We start from the raw sequence: 8107 nt of genomic DNA, 5'->3' as shown, positions 1-8107 counted from the left end.
GAAAATCAGTAGACTTTGAATAAATTAGATTATCCTACGTAGTGTGGGTGAGCCTTGTTCAATCAGTTAAAGACCTTAAAAGAAATAGACGGAGGCCCCCTGAGGAAGAGGCATTTTGTCAACTGTCTGCCTTCCACCTTGAGTTATAACATTTTCTCTCCCCTGGATCTCCAACCTACTGTCTTATCCTGTAGATTTTAAACTTGCCAGCTTCCAAAATCACATGTGCTGATTTCTTAAAATAAATCTCTTAATAAATCTCCAGTTAAATACACACACACACATAGATACACACACTAAAACCAGTCTTTTACCCAAAATTTTGTACAATAAGATGGCCAAATTTTATTTTATTATTATCTAATCAGTGATGAAGTTCTTCTGGAATCTAATCTCTAAGTTCTGTATAGGTTTCTAGGTTCTCTGGTTTAACTTAAAGTTGTATTCAGAAGCCCACCTTTCCACTCAGCCTTGGCCAGAGATTTCAAGAAGCTGAATGGGCCCCTTCCTTCCTTCCCTTTGCCAGGTCCCTCACAAAGAGTGAATTCACCTACAGACATGCCTTCTCCCCCACTGCCTGGAACTTGAATTTCAGTATCACAGATAAGGAGTTGATTTGAAAAGCTAGCCAAAGGCAAATGCCACTACTCTCACTATATGTGTGAAATTTTTGCACAGCTGCAGGCTTCAAGGGAGCCTCGATGAGAGGGAGAAGAGCAGCAGGCTGGATCCCCAACTCTCCAGAAACTTCCGGGACATGAATCAGAATTCAGTGAGCTCTCAGTGGTGAATAGAAGACCTTCTACGAGCACCATGGAGCCAGGCTAAGGTATGAGCAGGAGACTGTGACCAGGCATCCTTGGATGATATTGCTCTTGTCCAGACAGCATTAAAAATTACACTTGGAAAAAAAAAAAAAAAAAAAAAATTACACTTGGCTTCAAGGGAACTCAGAATCACATGTGCCCCAGGTGTGTTAAAAACCCATTGGTAAAGTTAGTCTAAACACTCCCATTCTGCTTTCCGAGGCGTGGGTATCAAAGTTAGTGCAGGCCCCTCAACACCGTAATCCATTATTAAAAACTGAAAGCAGCTGCTTGGAGTTCTAAACTTGCTACACAGAAAAATACATCTGGTCCCAGTTTGCTGCAAAGAATTCAGTTTTGTTCTTTCTCACAGACCAGCTATGGAAAGCACTGGGCACAGCCTGATTCCCCAAATGAAGGGCCATCATGCCAATCTTAAAGGCTTCAATCATGTTCATCCCATCTCCACTACCAGTGCCATTCTACCTGCAGCCTGGGGGCCTTGGCCAAGCAGGAACTCTGAAACCCCACCAGTTCAGACAGAGGAGCAAATGAGCAAAGCAGCTCCAGCCCCTCAGAGAAATCTCTGCACAGATCATGTATATGAAAGGGGAGGAGGGAAATCATTTGTAATAGATTGTCTCAGAAACAATTTTTTATGTTTGTGCAAAGCTGAAGTATCGACTCACTTTCTGTTAATTTCAAAGACAGGGCTCAGCCATAATTTATCCCTTTGATTCCACTGACCATCAGCAGTTGTGGCCATTTTCTGCCCGGCTGTGGAGAACAGTTAAATGATGATGTCCTTACCTCCCTTTGACTTCTCTTCCAGCCTGTTTCAGCAGTCTCACCCAGGCACTTCCTGTCTCCCCAGCTCCTCTGTCTGGCACTTATTTCAGACAAGTCAATACATTTAAATTATATCTGAACTCAAGGTGATTAATCATAAAGCTTTATGCTTTGTAATGTGGCTTTTTGTATTTTTTTTTTAACTTCTGGTTGGCATTCCACTGAATCACAATTAAAAAGAAAAGGCTATCTGTGATGCATTGTGAATATCATTTGAATGCTCAGACTGGGAATCCTTTCTGGACAAGCACAAGGAGCACACGAAAAACCTCTGCTCTTTCAGGGATCTAAGAGGGTCAAGATGGCATTTCGGGAAATGGTAAGCAGATCAAAGGAAAGATCCATACGAGCTGACTGGATCCCAGGGTATAGAAACAATCTAATTTGAAAACATAAAAGTCAGGTGATGAGTTGTCTCTTTAATGCATTTTGCAAACATAGCAAAGGCTTTGAAGTTCACCACATAATTATGTCACAGGACTGTACTGGACACACGTTACCGAAGATTGATAGGTGTTTACTTCAAATGAGTTTTAATGGTGGCCTTATAGCACATGACCTTAGTACTCGGTTTCATCATTCCTATCTAGTTCAAGGCTTATATGAATAGAATGTAATCGTTCCTAACACTCTCAAGTGTCATTTGGCATTCAGGCTCCCATCCCTCAGTGAAGAATTCCCCATCCATGAAGTGAGTGAAGAGTACCATCAGAGACACTTCCAATAGACTGTGAAAAGGTAAACCTAGGGTTCAGAAAAATGAAACTGGAGACTCATCAAGAGATACAACGTTCTAAAAAAGATGATAAATTTAGACACTTTTAGATTTAATAAAAATATTATACACTGTTGACTCAGGGTAGGAAAGAGAGACTCTAGGAATTTTAAGCAGGAAGAGACTTAAAACAGGGAATGAGGGTCTTTCATGATCACTGGGTGGGCAGAAGGAGCAGGTGCTAGGCTGGGCCTCCTCGGATGACTCCCAGAATCATCTGATGCTGGTACACTGTGGGGATGAGGAAAAGCACAGAAGTGGCTGTTGCAGGGTAGCAGCTCATCTCTTTCAAAAGCATCTCGAAGCAGAATTAGTCTTACTAGCTTATATGCCATGTTCATGCAATGTAGGCCTTGATATAACAACAAAAGCCAACCAAACAAAAAAATATCATCCTAACACTCATGCACATTCTCCATGAGGTTGGCACTCTAAGATATATAGAACTAAAAATAAAACAATTTATATAATGTCAAAGACAGACATTGTAGGGGGACTAACTATATGTATTACCTGGGCAGACTCTCAAAGAAGGCAAGCTCAAAACAGATGGCTGCCTACATTGTAATCACAGTACCAGAGTGAGAGTTCGTGAGCAAGCATTGGTTAGTCTCAAGCAATATATTAATTACACTCTTGAACAAATTCTAGGACAAGGAGTATAAAAAGTATTATAGGACAGGTGTGGGCAAACTATCACTCCCTGCCCCAATTTCTGTCAATCAAGTTTTATTAGAAAACAGATACATCTATTTATTTACCTGTTATTAATAGTTGCAAGCAACTACACACACACCAATGTTTCTCTCCCTCTCTTTCTCCCTCCCTCCCCTTCTCTCTCAAAAACAAATAAATAAAATCTTTAAAAAAAAATTAAGTTGTAAAGGCAGTGGAACCTGGCAGAGTGAAAGAATGATATTTAGTTTCAATGTTGAAGACATTTTCACTGTTCTGGAGACTCTGGTAGAAAGGGCTGTGAATCTCCTTGTGCATGAACTAGAGTTCAAGCTTTTGACTTAGTGCATCAATCTTTTAAATCACTGGTCAGTTCTAAATATTCATATTTACAACCCATAGTCTCCTTTTTGGCTCACATTATATTTATTAGTTAGGTTTAGTATTCCTATTAATTTAAAAGCTATTCTTTCTCATTTGGACAAAGTTACTTCAAATCGGGTTGTCACCATTGACCATTATCTCAATGAAAAAATATTTTTAGGTTTGAACAGACAATTCATTCTATTTTTTGTTATTGTGTATTTCTGCATGTGAAAGAACCAGACTGGAAACTCCCAACATACCCACTCATGACCAACTCAAAGGAATACAAGGAGCGACGACTCAGCTGCCAACTTGCCTCATCCCAGGCTCACACGTCTGTCAGATGAACAGGATATGGGCTGCATTTCCCCAGCTGGACATCTGGGCTTTGCAGCTGCCACAAGGACCCCATGTGGCTAGGAATGTCAGCTTAAATCTGAGACTGAGTCAAGGAAAGGAGAAATGGCAGGAGTCTGTGCGGTACCTGAGACATCCCATGTGACCACCTTTACCTCATACCCAAATCTCACAGGATATAATATGCACCAGAGATATCTCAATGTCAGAAAATACCAAATTGCCATGTTTGGGAAGAGAACAATAAAAACTTGCCCTTGTGGCATGGAATAAGTGGCTCTATCCAATTTTAAGATCCTTTGTTCCCATTGAAGCTTAAAATATAAGAAAGAAAAAATGATTTTGAGTCTGTTTTATTAAGTCTTATATCCAGAAAGCTCTAGAAAGTAACACAAGAAGAGTCTTCAATAGCAACACTGTCCATAGATGTTAAACAAGGGAGATGAGATGCCTTTCTCTGCCACCTCAATTAGAAATCCAAAGGTCATCATGTACCAAGCCTGTCACTGATGATCTTATTCAAAAGTAAGCCATGACCTGAAGGCAGTCAGAGAGTTGGTTTCACTCCGCGGCAGGATGGAACTCATCTTAGGTGTAACGATAACTGTGGAAAGTCAAAACCATGAGTCCATTCAGGTTCCAATAGTAAACAATATGAATGTGTGATGAATGAAATTTCTAACTGTGACTATTTCTACATTCACCACGGTGGTACAAGTTTCCAGAACTATTGTGGCTGGAATTTTGGTCTAAACTGATCAGTCATGGTCCCCAAAGTCACTGTAATCAGAGTAACCAGCACTCCTGTGTTCCTGCCAATTGTGCTACTGTGCAGACAAACCATGGATGATAAGATTGGCTTAGTTACAATTGGAATAGTCTCTCATGGACTATACTGTGACATGCAAAAGGCCTTGTAATTTTTGTCAAAGCAGAGATGCTTGCTAAATGCCAGCGCTAGCTACTGTATCTGGACATGTCTTCCTTGGTCACTTACCCAGGGAAAGCCCCTCACTGGGGGCAACTGTGGTATAAAAAGAGCACTTAAAGGCAAAGGACCCACAACCTATAAGTCTCTTAACCTCTCTGTGCCTCAGTTTCCTTATTTGTAAAAAGATATCTTGTTTTAGGGATCAAACAAGATAACATTAATGTTCCTGTTACATGCTGAGCAATTAAAAGTGTCACCTATAAAAGGCCATGATCTTATGATTGAATTGAAAGGGGTTAGATGCCTTTTTTCCTGCGGGAGCCACCGGCCTGAGAGGAGTGTGGCTTCCTCTCTCCACGCCATGGCATGTGCTCGTCCATTGATATCGGTGTATTCCGAAAAGGGGGAATCGTCTGGCAAAAATGTCACTTTGCCTACTGTGTTCAAGGCTCCCATTCGACCAGATATTGTGAACTTTGTTCACACCAACTTGTGTAAAAACAATAGACAGCCTTATGCTGTCAGTGAATTGGCAGGACATCAAACCAGTGCTGAGTCTTGGGGTACTGGCAGAGCTGTGTCTCGAATTCCCAGAGTTCAAGGTGGTAGAACTCATCGTTCTGGCCAGGGTGCTTTTGGAAATATGTGTCGTGGGGGCCGCATGTTTGCACCAAGCAAAACCTGGCGCCGTTGGCATCGCAGAGTGAACACTACACAGAAGCAATATGCCATCTGCTCTGCCCTAGCTGCCTCAGCCTTACCAGCACTGGTCATGTCTAAAGGTCATCGTATTGAGGAAGTTCCTGAACTTCCTTTGGTGGTTGAAGATAAAGTTGAAAGCTACAAGAAAACCAAGGAAGCTGTTTTGCTTCTTAAGAAGCTTAAGGCTTGGAATGATATAAAAAAGGTCTATGCCTCTCAGCGAATGAGGGCTGGCAAGGGCAAGGTGAGAAACCGTCGTCGTATCCAGCGCAGAGGGCCCTGCATCATCTATAATGAGGACAACGGTATCATCAAAGCCTTCAGAAACATCCCTGGAATTACTCTGCTTAATGTAAGCAAACTGAACATTTTGAAACTTGCTCCTGGTGGGCATGTGGGCCGTTTCTGCATTTGTACTGAAAGTGCTTTCCGCAAGTTAGATGATCTGTATGGCACTTGGCGTAAAGCAGTCTCCCTCAAGAGTCACTACAATCTTCCCATGCACAAGATGCTCAATACAGACCTTAGCAGAATCTTGAAAAGCCCAGAGATCCAAAGAGCCCTCCGAGCACCACGCAAGAAGATTCATCACAGAGTTCTGAAGAAGAATCCACTGAAAAACCTGAGAATCATGTTGAAGTTAAACCCATATGCAAAGAGCATGCGCCGGAACACCATTCTTCGCCAGGCCAAGAACCACAAGCTCCGGGTGGATAGAGCAGCAGCGGCGCTAGAAGCCAAATCAGATGAGAAGGGGGTTCAAGGCAAGAAGCCTGTGGTAGGGAAGAAAGGAAAGAAGGATGTTCATGTGACGAAGCTGAAGAAGCCAAAGAAGCCTTTGGTGGGAAAAAAGGCTGCAGCCAAGAAACCAGCAGCTCAGAAGAAGCCTGCAGAAAAGAAACCCACCACAGAAGAAAAGAAGCCTGTGGCATAAATTTAAATTTGTTTATTCCATAACTGTCAGATCACTGTGGACAGCTAGTTTTGAATAAAAAACGTTAAAGGCAGTGAGAAAAAAAAAAAAAAAAAAGAAAGGGGTTAGATGATGTTAACCAAAAATGTATAGCAAAACCAATTATTTACAATGCCTTTGCCTTCTGTAGGTCTAACTGCCTACCTTCAACCATGATATTCATTCTGGCTGCCCTGTCTTAAAGGTGTGTGTAAAGTCAGCATTAATTCTTATAGGAATGAGGCTTGTCCCTGTGGCTTACTAGAAATTTATTTCCTGCTGTTGTTGCAGTAACTCCATTTTTCCCAAAGGGGCCATGATATAAAGGAAATCACTATGTAGCTAAATCAGCCTGCAGCTAACATAGACAAAATCCCCAGATGAACATTCAAATTCCAATCCATTATACTGCTACTTCTCCAACCAGTGCCATGTCCACTTGCCCTGTGTTATGGGTTGAATTATGTCCTCTCCAAATTCATAGAGTTCTAACCTTCAGTACTTCAGAATGTGACCATATTTGGAGACAGGATCTTTACAGAGGTTATTAAATTAAAATAGTCATTTTGGTGGGCCCTAATTCAATATAACTGGTGTTCTTATAAAAAGAAAAAATTGGGGCCCTGACCAGTGTAGCTCAGTTGGTTGGACATTGTCCCACAAAGCGAAAAGTTGCCAGTTCAACTCCTGGTTAGGGCACATGCCTGGGTTGCAGATCTGGTCCCCAGTGAGGGCATGTGCGAGCGGTAACTGATAGATGTTTTTCTTACACATCAATGTTTCTCCCCATCTCTTTCTCCCTCCCCTCCCCTCTCTAAGAACAAATAAATAAAAATCTTTTTTTTTTAAAAAAAAGGAAGTTTGGAGACAGACACACAGGGAGAATATTATGTAAAGATGAAGGCAGAGTTTGAGGTGATACTTCCATAAGCCAAAGAATGCCAGATTGCCAGCAAACTACCAGAAACTAGGGGATAGGCATGGAACTTCCTTCCAGCCCTGGAAGAAAACAAACCTTGTCAGTACCTCAATCTTGGACTTTAAGTCTCCAGAATTTTGTTACAGCAGCCCTAGCAAACTAATATACTCTAGAAGTGTTATCCTTTAACAGAGCAAGAGACAGACAGACAGACAGAGACAGAGAGAGACAGAGACATTAATGTGAGAGAGAAACATTGATCAGTTGTGCAGCTCTGACTGCGTGGCCCAGCATCAGTTTCCACAGGAAGAAAGACACCTGTCCTCAGCTCTTATATTAGCTTTCAAAGTGGTGCTCTAATCAGGAGCTGGGTGGTAAATGAAGCAAAGTGGTTCAGCACAGCGCTTTGGAGTCAAAACTTAGTTCATGTATCAGCTCTTCATTATAATCCACAGGGGAAATATTTACCCACACTAGAGTTTAATTGACTTATTTATTTATTTTTTTAATGTACACAGGCGGGAAGGGTTCACAATTCAAACTCCATAGAACTGGGGGAAAAAAGAGTTTAAATGACACATTTATGTAAAGGGCATGACATGCCCAAAATGGCAGCTGGTATGGTGATGAGGTTAGAGACTATGTTCCTTGGCCTCCTCTCAGGTCTAAGCCAGAGTGGACTAGCCACTTTCTCTCTCTGTGCCACATGTTTTGATTGTAAGATGCAGCTAGTACCTTCTTTACCCTCTTATACCGTGTTTGTTATTTCCTGCTA

The 8107-nt window shown here is 41.7% G+C and overlaps 1 pseudogene; it reads left to right on the top strand.

The window, feature by feature from the left end:
• Window positions 1-5085: 5085 nt before the first annotated feature.
• Window positions 5086-6480, top strand: LOC150006084 (large ribosomal subunit protein uL4 pseudogene; annotated as a pseudogene).
• The last annotated feature ends 1627 nt before the right edge of the window (window positions 6481-8107 follow it).

This window comes from Furipterus horrens, unplaced genomic scaffold (genome assembly GCF_987537825.1).
Source record: "Furipterus horrens unplaced genomic scaffold, mFurHor1.1.pri manual_scaffold_6, whole genome shotgun sequence".
Lineage (NCBI taxonomy): Eukaryota > Metazoa > Chordata > Mammalia > Chiroptera > Furipteridae > Furipterus > Furipterus horrens.
This window is presented reverse-complemented; position numbering and strand designations above follow the sequence as displayed.